Source organism: Myotis daubentonii, chromosome 3, assembly GCF_963259705.1.
Source record: "Myotis daubentonii chromosome 3, mMyoDau2.1, whole genome shotgun sequence".
In the NCBI taxonomy this organism is placed as follows: Eukaryota; Metazoa; Chordata; class Mammalia; order Chiroptera; family Vespertilionidae; genus Myotis; species Myotis daubentonii.
Window position 1 is genome coordinate 126,887,263 of NC_081842.1, and position 15,742 is coordinate 126,903,004.

At 43.7% G+C, this 15,742-nt stretch overlaps 1 pseudogene; it reads left to right on the forward strand.

The window, feature by feature from the left end:
* LOC132231895 (small ribosomal subunit protein eS8-like) overlaps nt 1-15,275 on the forward strand; it is a 139,950-nt pseudogene extending 124,675 nt beyond the window's left edge.
* Nucleotides 15,276-15,742: the final 467 nt, after the last annotated feature.

Below are 15,742 nucleotides of genomic sequence, written 5' to 3' on the forward strand. Positions count from 1 at the left end.
GCTGCAAAACTAGTTGTTATTTTCCTTCCTGACCGTAAAGAGACCTGGATCTGCTCAAGAAACCTGTTTACCCTGCACCCACTTCAGGCAGATGCTCTTTCTTCCACACCATGTACCTCAGGGTGCACCAGAGCAGTTCCATCCTACACATTCACTGTTGTTTCCATACCATTCTTAATCTACTTAAAAAAAAAAAAAAAGAAAAAGCTTCTACTCCTCTTATCATTTCAAACCTCCAGTCACCGCCCTTCATCCCTGAAAGACTTTGGCGTCTAGCTCTCATTCCTCACCAGATACTTGTGTGTTTCCTGGGTGAATCAAAATGCATGCCCACCCAACATCTAGCCACTCGGCCCTGTCCTCATCACTTTCAGTGTACTGCTTCATTCTGGCTCAGCGGTGTGCTGTGGTCTCTGTACACCCTGTACTCTTTTTTTAAAAAATGTATTTTTATTGATTTTAGAGCAGAAGGGAGAGGAGAGAGAGATAGAAACATCAATGATGAGAGAGAATCATTGATTGGCTGCCTCTTGCATGCCCCCTACTAGGGATCGAGACGGTAACCCTGGCATGTGCCCTGACTGGAATTGAACTGTGACCTACTGGTTCATAGGTCGACACTCAATGATTGAGCCACACTGACAGGGCCACCCTGTACTCTTTATACTGCATTTCTGAAATTGCAACATCAGATCTTCCAATGCACAGTTTCCAACCCTGGTTTCACACTAGAACCACCTGGTCTCCAAACACCAGCACCTTAGCTCCACCTTCTGAGTTTCTAATTTCATTGATCCAGCTTAGGACACAAGCATCTGACTGTTTTTCAGGCTCCCCAGGGGGTTCCAATAGGCAACCAGAGTTGGAACTACTGATCTAGTCTCTGACTGCAATCAACTATCTTTCTACTTCTTTCTTTTACTCCAACTATGCCTGTTCTTCAACCTCAAAAAACAACAACATATTCCAACCATATATTTATTGTCTACAAGAGATACACAAGACTCAAAAACACAGATAGATTGAAAGTAAGAAAAAAATAGAAAGATATGTCATATAACCAGTAACCAAAAGAGTGGTTATACTAGTGTCGCGCAAATGGGCTTTAAAAAAAATTACTAGAGACTACAACCAAGGACATATTAATAGGAAAAATGGGTTGATTTAACAAAAAGATATAACAGTTATAAATTTATGTGTATATTACAACGGAGCCTCAACATACGTGATGTAAAAACTAAGAAAATTGAAAGGAGAAATACATCATCATCCTATACAATAAAAGGGTAATATGCAAATTGACCCTAATGGCTGAACTATCAGAATGGCCACTCATTGACTACCTTTTGGTCCCTTCCCCAGCAGGCCAGCTCCCATCCTCCGATGGTGAATGGGAATCAGGGATGGGTGGCACGGGGAAGCAGGCGGCACAAGGCCAAGGCCAAGGCACCCCACACACAAAGGGCAACTCGAGGTAAGGGCAGGCCGGCAAGCAGGCAGAACAGCTGACCTCTCCGTCCCTCCCCCTGGCCTGCAGGGTCCAATAGCCCATGGCATACTAGTTTCCATTAGTGGGAAGAAGATACATTAGAACAGCCTGGAAACAGCAAGTCTTTTTCCTTATTGATTCTTTATCGCTGGGATCTAGAGAAATAATGGCCAGGTCCCCTGTTAGGTCCCCCAGAGCCCCGTCTCTCCTCCTCTGCTCAGCCCTGCTGCTCATCGGGTGTCCCAGAGGAGGAGGGACAGAAAAGCTGAACTTAACAATGCCACCCACCCGAGGGTTGGGGGTAGCAGAGGGACGTGGTGACGTGGTGACTTTGGAGTCACACAGACTCTGCCAGTTAGACCTGTGTAACCTCTGAGTCTCTGTTTCTTCATCTATAAAATGGGTATGATAATAGTACCAGCCTCATTGGAATGTTACTGGGTGTGCATTAAACTATGCACGTAAGGCTCACAGCCAGGTGCTTGACAGGTACTAAGCACTCACTGTTGTCACTGTGATTATCTGCCCCCTGCCCTCACTGGGCTTACCAACCCCAGTGCTAAACTGGCAATGTAGGCAGGTGTGGAAATTGCCTGCTCCATGTCCTGGGGGCCCCTGGATTCCAGATCCCAGATTCCCAGGCAAGAAGGCTCTGCAATATGAAACCCCTGAGGGTCAGGAGCCCAGCCAGGTCCCAGAATGTGCTCCCTGGGTCAAGGGCACATGCCTGAGTTGCAGGCTCGATCCCCAGTAGGGGGCATGCAGGAGGCAGCCAATCAATGATTCTCTCTCATCATTGACGTTTCTATCTCTCCCTCTCCTTTTCTCTCTGAAATCAATAAAAATATATATTTTCTAAAAAAGAGTTCACACAAATCCTATATAATAAAAGCCTAATATGCAAATTGACCAAACTCCAGAACAACTGGCAGAACGACTGGTCGCTATGACACACACTGACCACCAGGGGGCAGATGCTCAACGCAGGAGCTATCCCCTGGTGGTCAGTGTGCTCTCCCAGGGGGAGCGCTGCTCAGACAGGAGCCGGGCTCACATCTGGCTAGCTCAGCAGTGGTGGCAGGAGCCTCTCCTGCCTCTGAAGCAGCACTAAGGAGCAGTGAGCCAAGAGGTAAGGAGCAGCGAGCAGGCGGGTGGTAAGGAGTGAGGGGTCCTGGACTGTGAGAGGGCGCAGGCCAGGCTGAGGGGCCCTCCCTCCTCACATAGAAAACACACAACAGCACAATATGCATTATTCTCATGAGCATGTGGAACATTCTCCAGGTTAGACAATATGTTAGGCCACAAAGCAAGACTCAGTAAATTTTAAAAAGCTGAAATCATTTGAAGTATGTTTTCTGAACACAATGAATAGAATTAATAATCGAAGAAATTCTAGAAAAATCACAAATACTTGGAAATTAAAAAATATATTCTTAAACTCCCAATGAGTCAGAGAAAAAAAATCACAAGGGAAATTAGAAAATACTTGAAGGTGAAGAAAACAAAAACACAACATACTAAAACATGGAATGCAGTGAAACTAGTGCTCAGAGGGAAATTTATAGCTGTAAAAAACTTACACTGAAAAATGAAGACAGATTTAAAATCAACAACCTGACCTTCCACTTTAAGAAACTAGAAAAAGAACAAACTAAATTCAAATCCAGCATATGGAAGACAAGAATAGATTAGAACAGGGGTGGGCAAACTTTTTGACTCGAGGGCCACAATGGGTTCTTAAACTGGACCAGAGGGCCCGAACAAAAGCATGGATGGAGTGTTTGTGTGAACTAATATAAATTCAAAGTAAACATCATTACATAAAAGGGTATGGTCTTTTTTTTCAATAGTTTTATTCATTTCAAACGGGCCGTAGTTTGCCCACGGCTGGATTAGAACATTAATTAACACAGCAATAAGTAAGTAGAGAACAGAAAAACAATAGGGAGAGTGAAAAAGGTGAAGGGATTAAGAAGCACAAATTGGGGCCTAGCAGGTTGCGCAGTGGTTAAAGCATTGACCCTTGGACTGAAGGATCGAGGGTTTGATTCCTGTCAAGGGCTTGTGCCTCAGTTGCATTCAAACCCTGGCCCAGTCATGGCCCATGCAGGAAGCAACCAATGTATTTGTCTTTCTCACATCAATGTTTCTCCCTCTGTGTCTGCCCCTCCCTTCCACTCTCTCGAAAAGATCATCTCTAAAAGATTAACGAAAAAAATATCCTCTGGTGAGGATTTAAAAAAAAAGAAGTACAAATTGATTGTTACAAAATAGTAATAGGGATGTAAAGTACAGCATAGGGAAGTTAATAATATAGAAATAACTATGGTGCCAGGTGGGTGCTAGGCTTACCCAGGCGATCATTTTGTAAATTATATAAAGGCTTAACAACTACATTGTACACCTGAAACTAATATAAAATAATATTAAATGTCAACTGTAATTGACAAATAAAAAAGAAAACAATACCCTGGCTGGGTAGCTCAGTTGGTTGGAGCATCATCCCATACACCAAAAGGTTGCAGGTTTGATCCCTGATCATGGTATACAGGACACAACTGATCTATGTTTCTCTCTCTCACATCAATGTTCCTCTCTTCCTCTTTTATCCTTCCTCTCTCTAATAATCAATAAAAAACATAACCTTGGGTGAGGATTTTTTAAAAAGAAATAATAGAGAAATCAATAAAACCAAAGTTTTATTCTTTGAAAAAAATCAACAAAATTGACAAGTCTTTGGCTATACTGGTGAAGAATAAAAATGATTCAATTACTACAATCAGGAATGAAATACAAAACATTACTACTACTTACAGAAATAAAAATAATTTTAAGAGAATAATATGAACAGTTGTACACCAGTAAATTAGATAACATAAATGAAATGGGAAATAAGACACAAACTTCCAAAACAGACTGAAGAAAAAATAGAAAATTTGAATAAACCCCTAACTAGTAAAGAGATTGAATTGGTAATAATAATAATAATAATAATCCTATCTAATAAAAGAGAAACATGGTAATTGGCGTACAACCGCTACCCTTCCCATTGGCTAATCAGCGAGATATGCAAATTAACTGCCAGCCAAGATGACGGCCAGCAGCCAGGCAGCTTAAACTGAACATGAGGCTTGCTTGCTTCAGTGACGGAGGACTCCAATGTTCCCCACCTGCCTTGCCGGCCTCTGAGCCTGCAGTTTGAACATTGTAACAAATATAGAAACTAAACAAAACCCCAGAAACCTGCTTTCAGCGAGCCGGGATCTCAGAGCTGGAGTTGATACAGAGTTTCGATTATAGAACTGAAACAAACCAGATACCTACTTTCAGCAGCTGAGGCCTCAGAGCTGGAGCCAAGCCTCAGAGCTAAAGCTGGCCCAGAATAAAAAATTAAAAAAAAGAAAAAAGGAGCGGTTGGGAGCTTCATTCCCAGCCTGAAAACAGCCCTCAGCCCCTCGCCCAGACTGGCCAGGCACCCCAGTGGGGACCCCCACCCTGAAGGGTGTGTGACCAGCTGCAAACAGCCATCATCCCCTCATCCAGGCTGGCCAGGCACCCCAGTGGGGACCCCCACCCTGATCCAAGCAACCCTTCAGGGCAAACCAGCCACCCCCCACCCATGCACCAGGCCTCTATTCTATATACTAAAACGGCAATATGCCTCCCAGCACCAGGATCAGCGGAGCTGCAAGGCCTCCCGGCACCGGGATCAGCGTGACAGGGGGCAGCGCCCAAACCCCCTGATCGCCCTGCAGCTCTGTGTGTGACAGGGGGCGGGGCCACAAGCTCCCTATTGGCCCTGCTCTATTCGTGACAGGGGAAAGCGCCCCAACCCCCTATCAGCCCTGCTCTGTGCCTGATAGCGGGGAGCTCCCCAGCCCCCTGATCGCTCTGCGGCTCTGTGTGTAACAGGGTGTGGCGCCCCCACCCCCCCACCCCACGGGCCCTGCTCTGTGTGTGATGGGGTAGAGCCATAACCTCCCCATCGGCCCTGTCCTGAGTGTGACAGTGGCGGCGCCCCAACCCCCTGATCGGCCCTGCCCTGTGCGTGACAGGGGGGAGCTCCCCAACCCCCTGATGGGCCCTGCTCTGTGCGTGACAGGGGGTGGCGCCGCAACCTCCCCATCGACCCTGCCTTGAGTGTGACAGGGGGCAGTGCCCCAACCCCCCAATCGGCCCTACCCTGGGTGTGACTGAAGGTGGCATCACAACCTCCCAATCCACCCTGCTCTGTGCATGACAGGGGGCGGCGCCCCAACTCCCCAATCAGCTCTGCTCTGAGCCCGACCAGGGGCTGCACCTAGGGATTAGGCTTGCCCTCTGCCACCCGGGAGCAGGCCTAAGCCAGCAGGTCGTTATCTCCTGAGGGGTCCCAGACTGCGAGAGGGCACAGGCCTGGCTGAGGGACCACCCCCAACCCCGAGTGCACAAATTTTTGTGCACCGGGCCTCTAGTAATAATAATAATAAATGTCCATAACAAAGGCCCAGGACCAGATGGGTTTACTGCTGAATTCTACAAAAAATTTCAGGAATAATTAACATCAATTCTTCACATACACTTCCAGAAAATAAAAGAGAGGGGATATTTCTGAGTTCATTTTATGAAGCCAAAATTGCCCTGAAACTAAAACTACATAAAGACATCACAAAGGAAAAACAATTACATACCAATATTTCTCACAAATTTGAATACAAAATACCTTAACAAAATTCTAGCAAACTGAATTTAGTAATATAAAAAGAATTATATAAAATAACCAAGGGTGGATGGGTGGAAAGAGATCAACCAAAGAACTTGTACGCATCTATGGTATCACATGGACACAGACAATAGCGAGGTGAAGGCCTGTGGTAGGGGGCTGGGATAGGCTATAAGGAGTCAGTGGGAGAAAAAAAGGGGACATATGTAAAACTTTGAACAATAACAATAAAAATCTATATAATAAAAGCCTAAGCGACCATTACAGCAGAATGACCACAACAACTGGTCACTATGATGTGCACTGACCACCAGAGGGTAGATGCTCAACACAGGTGCCGGGGTCCTGCCCCAGTGGGTCCAGGGGTTCCCCAAAGGTGTAGACGGAGTCGGCGAAGAAGGAAGGACACGGAGACAGGGTTCAGTTGATCAGCAGCCTAGCCAGGATCTCCAGCCAAGTTCTGGTCTCGATCTCCAGAGAAGTTCTGCTCAGGTTCTCCAGTCAGGTTCAGTCACCAGGTTCTAGTCAGGCTCTCCTGCCAATCTCCGCAGTCAGGTTCAGTCCAGGATCCCCTGCCATGCTCTCTTGCCAGGCTCTGCCTCCAGGCTCCGAGGCCAGTCCCTGTCCAGGATCCTCTGGCATGCTCTCGCCAGCGAAGTTCTTCTGTCCCTAGAGAACGTTCTGTGTAGGTTCTGTGCCTAGACTCTGTCTCTCTTGGTCCTGTCTTCCAAGCCCTGTGTTCTAAGTTCTGTGTTCTGAGTTCTGTGTCTCTGTCTAGTTACATCTGTATTTATACCAGTTGATTCAATCCTATCAATCTCTATTACAAAGGTTAGGGCCTTTCTTATCTCCATTCCAGGGAGTAAAGATTATGCAGCTTAAGCATGATTGTTTGTAGTTAAAGTGATTAATTACCCGCCTGGCACTTAGTTAAGGGGTTTTATTCCCTCCCTAACTTCAGGGGAAAATCCCTACCTGGGGAAACAACCTTTCTCGGAGAGGTGACCTTGGTTAAAACACAGCGCCAAGAAGGTGAGCAAACATATTAAGAACAGTATGCCATATATGCCAGGTCCCTTGACAGCAAGGATGGACCGGCTCCCGGCAAATTCCCCCTTTTTTATTTTTTAAAAGCAAGCATTGAAAAGAAAAACCTGAAATGCTCTCTTATATCCATTTTAAGAGTAGGATTGGCGCTTTCCGCTATTACCTGAGTCCTGATCTATCATCCCAGGGAGAGCTTGCCAATCCTGCACTTTCCCGGGGTGGAAAGGCTGCAGTGGGGTTAAGGATAAGGCTCCTTGGGCCTACCTTCTCCCATGCCTCTACATTTACCTTTCCGGCACCTTTCCTTCCTCAGAAAAGCATGGATATATTTCTTGTATAAAATGTTCCATCTGACTGGGAGTAACCTTAACTCCTCTGCTAGCAAGCATATGTGTTAAAAGATCAATACGGAGTCTTTTTTCTTTAGACTCAGTATGGCACATCTTCTTAATGTAAAGATCAATACAGTCTTCTTTCTTTGGACTCAGTATGGCACATCTTCTCAATCTAAGTTCTGTACTATCCACCTTCTTACCCTACTTATCCTCTGTAGGGGGGTTTGCAGCACCCTGGTGGAGTCCTATCCGTCCCGAGTGTGGGGGTTCTCAATGGGGGGGGGCTTACCTATGGGAATCCTGTTCCAGGGGTTCCCAAAGGTGTGGACGGAGTCGGCGAAAACTATCCACCCTCTTCCTATGGTGGAGTTCTAGCCGTCCCGAGTGCGGGGCGCTTACCTAGGGGTCCCTGTTCGGGCGCCAGATGCCGGGGTCCGACCCCAGCTGGTCCAGGGGTTCCCCAAAGGTGTGGACGGAGTCGGCAAAGAAGGAATGTCACGGAGACAGCGTTCAGTTGATCAGCAGCCTAGCCAGGATCTCCAGCCAAGTTCTGGTCTTGATCTCCAGAGAGGCTCTGCTTCGGATCTCCAGCCAGGTTCTGTAGCCATGTTCCCTCGCTAGGTTCTCCAGCCAGGTTCTGTCCAGGTTCAGTCACCAGGTTCTAGTCAGGTTCTCTTGGCAATTTCTGTAGTCAGGTTCAGTCCAGGATCCCTTGCCATGTTCTCCCGCTAGGCTCTGTCTCTAGGCTCCGAGGCCAGTCCCTCTCCAGGATCCTCCGGCATGCTCTCTCCAGTGAAGTTCTTCTGTCTCTAGAGAACGTTCTGTGTAGGCTCTGTGTTCTGAGTTCTGAGTGTTTCTGTCTTGTTACAACTGTATTTATACCAGTTGATTCAATCCTATCAATCTCTATTACAAAGGTTAGGGCGTTTCTTATCTCCATTCCAGGGAGAAAAGATTATGTAGTTTAAGCATGATTGTTCGTAGTTAAAGGGATTAATTACCCGCCTGGCACTTAGTTGAGGGGTTATATTCCCTCCCTAACTTCAGGGGAAAATCCCTACCTGGGGAAACAACCTTTCTCGGAGAGGTGACCTTGGTTAAAACACAGCGCCAAGAAGGTGAGCAAACATATTAAGAACAGTATGCCATATATGCCAGGTCCCTTGACAGCAAGGATGGACCGGCTCCCGGCACACAGGAGCTGCCCCCTGGTGGTCAGTGTGTTCCCACAGGGGGAGCACCACTCAGCCAGAAGTCAGGCTCATGGCTGGCAAGCACAGCCGGTGGTGGTGGGAGCCTCTCCCACCTCCCGGGCAGTGCTAAGGAGCAGTGAGCCAAGCAGTAAGGAGCAGCGAGCAAGCAGGAGGTGAGGAGCAAGGGGTCCTAAACTGCAAGAGGGATGTCTGACTGTCAGCTTAGGCCCGCTCCCCGCATTGCTGGTGTGAATGTACAGTAACATGGTTCAGCCACATTGGAAACAGTTTGGTACTTCTTCAAAAAGTGGAACACAGAGATACCATGTGATCCAGAAATCTACTCTTAGGTATATATTCAAGAAAATTAACAACATGTCCACACAAAAACTTGTACATGAGTATTCATGGTAGCATTATTCATAATAACCAAAAGATAGAAACAACCTAAATGTCCATCAACAGATAAATGGATAAACAGAATGTGGTGTAAGTATAGAATAAAATAGTATTTGCCACAAAAAGAATGAAATACTAATATGTACTAGAAAATGGATGAACTTTAAAAACATTATGTTCGGAGCTCCAGTGGTGCAGTCGGTTAGCGCGCGGTACTTATAAAAGCATTATGTTAAGTGAAATAACTAGATACAAAAAGTTACATTTTCTAGGATTTCTTTAATATAAAATGCCTAGAATAGGAAAATCCATACAGACAAAAAGTAGACATATGATTGGTTGGAAGGTGGTGGGAAGAGGAGAAATAGGGAGTGACTGCTAATGAATATAGGGTTTGTATGTGTGTGTAGGGGGATGAAATGTTCTAGAATTAGATGGAGATGGTTGCAAAACTTTGTTAATATACAAAAATCACTAAATTGTACATTTTGAAAGGATAGATCTTATGGTGTGAATTATATCTCAATTTTAAAAAGAAAATAAAAGATGGCGGCATAGGTTAACGCCAGAGATTGCTGCCTTGAACAAACAATCAAAAATACAACTAAAAGACAGAACGGACATCATCCAGAACCACAGGAATGCTGGCTGAGTGGAAATTCTACAACTAGGAGGAAAGAGAATATCATACCCAGACTCAGAGGAGGCGCAGTGCTGAAGTGAAATACTCAGGTGCGGAGTGCGCGCAGAGCGGGCTGGCAGTGGAGGGCACAGTTGTTGTTTTCAATCGGGAGGGAGTTTCAGACTCTGAGCTCCAGATCCGGGCGAGTCTCTAGGGACCCAGACTCAAACCGGAGAAGCGGGACTGTCTGGCTTCGGTCGGGAACTCGAAGGCACCTTTCTCTCCGAGGTTTGCTGTGGTTACTGGGACTCTGTGAGGCAGAGCCCCTAGGGACGGAACTGAGAGCAGCCATAACTGCTCACTCCGCCCGCCCTGTAGATCCCCGGGCACCCGCCCCACCAAAGCCCTGCACAGAGCCATTTGCCGGATAGCCTCAGGCAAACGCTAGATTAGCACCGCCCTAGAGATCCAGCACAGAAGTTCTCCCACTGCAGACACAGCTGACTCTCATAGCCAGTTGGCCTGGAGGTCAAATCACCCCCAGTATTGCCGACAACAATCAAGGCTTAACTACAACAAGACTGCACACAAAGACCACAAGGGGGTGCACCAAGAAAGCATAAAAAATGCAGAGACAAAGAAACATGACAGAAATGGAGGATATAGAGCTAAAAACCGCAATTTTAAGGTCTTTCAATAATTTTCTAGAAACTGCCAATAAATGTAGTGAGATCCTCAAGAAATCTAATGAGACCCTCGATGTTGTGATAAAGAACCAACTAGAAATTAAGCATACACTGACTGAAATAACGAATACTATACAGACTCCCAACAGCAGACCAGAGGAGCGCAAGAATCAAGTCAAAGATTCAAAATGCGAAGAAGCAAAAAACACCCAACTGGAAAAGCAAAATGAAAAAAGAATACAAAAATAGTATAAGGAGCCTCTGGGATAGCTTCAAGCGTACCAACATCAGAATTATAGGGGTGCCAGAAGAAGAGAGAGAGCAAGATATTGAAAACCTATTTGAAGAAATAATGACAGAAAACTTCCCCCACCTGGTGAAAGAAATAGACTTACAGGTCCAGGAAGTGCAGAGAACTCCAAACAAAAGGAATCCAAAGAGGACCACACCAAGACACATCATAATTAAAATGCCAAGAGCAAAAGACAAAGAGAGAATCTTAAAAGCAGCAAGAGAGAGAAACTCAGTTACCTACAAGGGAATACCCATACTACTGTCAGCTGATTTCTCAACAGAAACCATGCAGGCCAGAAGGGAATGGCAAGAAATATTCAAAGTGATGAATACCAAGAACCTACAACCAAGATTACTTTATCCAGCAACGCTATCATTCAGAACTGAAGGTCAGATAAAGAGCTTCACAGATAAGGAAAAGCTAAAGGAGTTCATCACCACCAAGCCAGTATTATATGAAATGCTGAAAGGTATCCTTTAAGAAGAGGAAGAAGAAGAAAAAGGTAAAGATACAAATTATGAACAACAAACATGCATCTATCAACAAGTGAATCTAAGAATCAAGTGAACAAATAATCTGGTGATCATAATAGAATCAGGGACATAGAAAGGGAATGGACTGACTATTCTTGGGGGGGAAAGGGGTGTGGGAGATGCAGGAAGAGACTGGACAAAAATCATGCACCTATAGATGAGGACAGTGGGTGGGGAGTGAGGGTGGAGGGAGGGGCGGGAACTGGAAGGAGGGCAATTATGGGGGGAAAAAAGAGGAACAAATGTAATAATCTGAACAATAAAGATTTAATTAAAAAAATAAAATAAAATAAAAAGAAAATAGTCAACAGAAATTTTAAATAATACACTAAAAATATTTGCTAGGCACTGGCCGGGTGGCTCAGTTAGCTGGAACATCATCTGTACACCAAAATATTATGGTTTCATTATTTCATTATCAGGGCACATGCCTAGTTGTGGGTTTGATCCCTGGTCAGGGTGCAAACAGGAGGATACAGATTTATGTTTCTCATATCAATGTTTCTCTCTCTCTCCCTTCCTCCCTCTCTAAAAATCAATAAAACCATATCCTCAGGTGAGGATTAAAATATATATGCTATCCCCCAAATATGTATATAAACTTAATAACTGATAGTTCAATTGATGTCTCTTTCTTTTCAGATTTAACCCATTGGAATCAATAATTATTCCTGTTTTTTGGACACCTGTGAGAGTGTGTGTGTGTATTTGTGTGTGTATTAGACTGGGCAAGAAAGGAAGAGAGAAGACATAAATAACTAATAGTAGAAATGAAAGAAGGAACAGCACTACCAACTCTACAAAAATTTAAATGCTAATAAAGAAATACTAAGTATAACTGTATGCCAACAAGTTAGATGATTCAGTGAAATGAAAAAGTTTCTAGAAAGGCTTAGATGACTAAAACTTAAGAAATAGAAACGCTAAGTAGAGCTATAAAAGTATAATTATATTTTATAGCTTAAAAATATATAATTATAATGAGAAATCTTTCCACAAATTAGAGCCCCCAACTTAAGTGGAGGAAGGGGGAAGGGAGACCCAAGGCCCGGGCATAGGTCTCCCAACACTGCTTCAACTACTCATCTCTACTGACGGTATTCATAGCTTTCAAGCATGATTTTCCTGAAGAAAAAGTTTTATGTTTAAACATTAGAATATGGATATTCTATGCCGTTAAGATGGAAACAGTCATTTCAACTTGGAAAAAACCCTAAGTCATGGTTATCTCCCACATGAAAGAATTTTATAGAGCACCTATAGAATGTCTGGCTTCGAAAGCTGGAGCTAGTAGGTGTGCCCTTCAGGATTACAAAGCTATAATATGCAAGCCTTGGTATCTATCTTGCTATAGTTAATACTTGCTATCTAGTATTAAAAACAATATTATTCCATTGTGTAGATGTACCAAAGTTTTTAATCCACTCACCTGCTGATGGGCACTTAGGCTGTTTTCAAATCTTAGCTATGGTAAATTGTGCTGTATGAACATAGGGGTGCATATATCCTTTCTGATTGGTGTTTCTGATTTCTTGGGATATATTCCTACAAGTGGGATTACTGGTCAATGGGAGTTCCATTTTTAATTTTTTGAAGAAACTCCATACCGTTTTCCACAGTGGCTGTACCAGTCTGCATTCCCACCAGCAGTGCATGAGGGTTCCTTTTTCACCACATCCTTGCCCGCACTTGTCGTTTGTTGATTTGTTGATGATAACCATTCTGACAGGTGTGAGATGCTACCTCATTGTCGTTTTGATTTGCATCTCTTGGATGATTAGTGACTTTGAGCATGTTTTCACAAGTCTCTGGCCTTCTGTAGGTCCTCTTTCAAAAAGTGTCTATTTAGGTCCTTTGCCCATTTTTTTATTAGATTGTTTATCTTCCTTTGTTAAGTTGTATGAGTTCCCCATAAATTTTGGAGATTAAACCCTTATTGGATGTAACATTGGAAAATATCTTCTCCCATGTAGTGGGCTTTCTTATTGTTTTGTTGATGGTTTCTTTTGCTGTGCAGAAGCTTTACACAATGGAATACTACACTGCTGTAAATAAGAAGGAACTCTTATCATAACAGCATAGATGGACCTGGAAAGCATTATGCTAAATGAAATAAGCCAGTTGGAAAAAGATAAATATCACATGATGTCACTCATCTGTGGAATATAATAATCAACATAAACTGATGAGCAAAAATGGATCCAGAAACATAACAACATTGAACAGACTGTCCAACCTCAGAGGGAAGGCAGGGGCAAGAGGGTTAGAGATCAACCAAAGGACTTGTATGCATGTATATGAGCGTAACCCATGGACACAAACAGTAGAGGGGTGAGGGCATGTCCTCGGGGCGGGAAACAGCTGGGGAGAGGTCAATGGTGGAAAAAGGAGACATATGTAATACTTTAAACAATAAAGAATTTAAATTAAAAAATAATAAAATAAATAAAAACAAGATTAAAGTTAAGACATATCTATTGCAGATTTTTAAATGCTTGATCTGTAGCTGTTCTTTCTGAAAGTAATTATATACGAGGGCCAGAACTTCTTGTAATCTAAGCATTCAGTTCCTAATTTACTTGTTCTGCAAGTTCCCATGTTGATATGTTTGATGGAGCCTATACTTATGTGGACCCAAAATGCAAATGGTAAAAATGCCTTGTGATGAGTCATGTTCCTACTTGTCTGTTTTGCTCCCTGGGGGCAGGATGGCCAGCCTGCCAGACCCTGAGGAAGAGAGGGGGCAGGGAAGCAGAAAATGGGAATTGTAGGAGCCTCTAAAAATAACGCTCTGACTCAACAACAAAAAATAAACAACATGATTTAAAAATAGGCAAAGGACTTGAATAGACATTCCTCCAAAGGAGATATACAAATGGCCAACAAGCACAAGAAAAGTTGCTCATCACTAATATTTAGGGAAATTCAAATTAAAACCACAATGAGATATTACATCTATCCATTAGGATGACTACTATAAAAAAAACAAAACCCACAAACACTGAAAATACAAAAATAACAAGTGTTGGCAAGGATGTGAAATCCTTATGCACTGTTGGTGGGGATGTAAAATCCTATTGCTGCTGTGGAATATAGTAGGTCTTCAAAAATTTTAAAATAGAACCTTGCTGGCATGGCTCAGTGGGTGAGCATCAATCTATGAAACCAGGAGGGCATGGTTCAATTCCCAATCGGGGCACATGCCCAGGTTGCAGGTTTGATCCCCTGTGTCGGACGTGCAGGAGGCAACCAACTGATGATTCTCTCTCATCATTGATGTTTCTCTCTCTCTCTCTCTCTCTCTCTCTCTCTCTCTCTCTCTCTCTCTCTCTTCCTTTCTTAAATCAATAAAAATATATTTTTTAAAAAATTTAAGGCCAAGCAGTGGGTATCTCTCAGGACAAATGGCACAAATGCCACAAGACCGAGGGCAAGAGGAAGCCCTCTCACAAGAAGCAAAACTATGAGCTGGGATCCCTGCTGCCAATACTAAGATTGGACCCCGCAGCACACACAGTCCCTGTGTGGGGCGACAACAAGTACTGAGCCTTGAGGCTGGACGTGGGCAACTTCTCTTGGGGCTCAGAGTGCTGTATGCACAAAACAAGGATTATTGACATTGTCTACAATGCTTCTAACAACAAACTGGTCCGCACTAAGACCCTGGTAAAAAACTGCATCGTTCTCATTGACAGCACACTGTACCAACAACACTAAGAGTCCCGCTATGCACTGTCCCCGGGCTGCAAGAAGGGGGCCAAGCCGATTCCTGAGGAAGAAGAGATTTTAAACAAAAAATGATCAAAGAAATTTCAGAAGAAATATGATGAAAGTAAAAAGAATGCCAAAATCAGCAGTCTTCTTGCATGCATCACTTCAAGATCAGGCCAGTGTGGCCGAGCAGATGGCTATGTGCTTCAGGGCAAGAGCTGGAGTTCTATCTGAGGAAAATCAAAGCCCGGAGGGGCAAATAAATCCTTTTCCCTAGCTTAGCTCATGTAAGAAAGGTGTTTATCTAGAAAAAAAATAAATAGAATTATTATATACACCAAAGAATTGAAGACAAGGCCTCAAATAAATATTTGTACACTCATGTTCAGAGCAGCAGTATTCACAATAGCCAAAAGGTGGAAGCAACCAAAATGTCCACCAATGGAGGGATCAATAAACAAAACATGATATATACATACAATGAAACATTATTCAGCCATGAAAAAGGAAGGAATTTCTGACATATGCTACAACATGAGTGAATATTGGGGACATTATGCTCAGTGAAATAAGCCAGTCACAAGATAGATGATACTAGATATTTCCACTGATATGAGGTTTCTAGAGTAGTCAAGTTCAGAGAGATAGAAAGTAATGGTATTTGCCAGGGGCTGATGGGAAAATGAGAAGTTAGTGTTTAATGGGTACAGAGTTTCAGTTTGGGAAGATA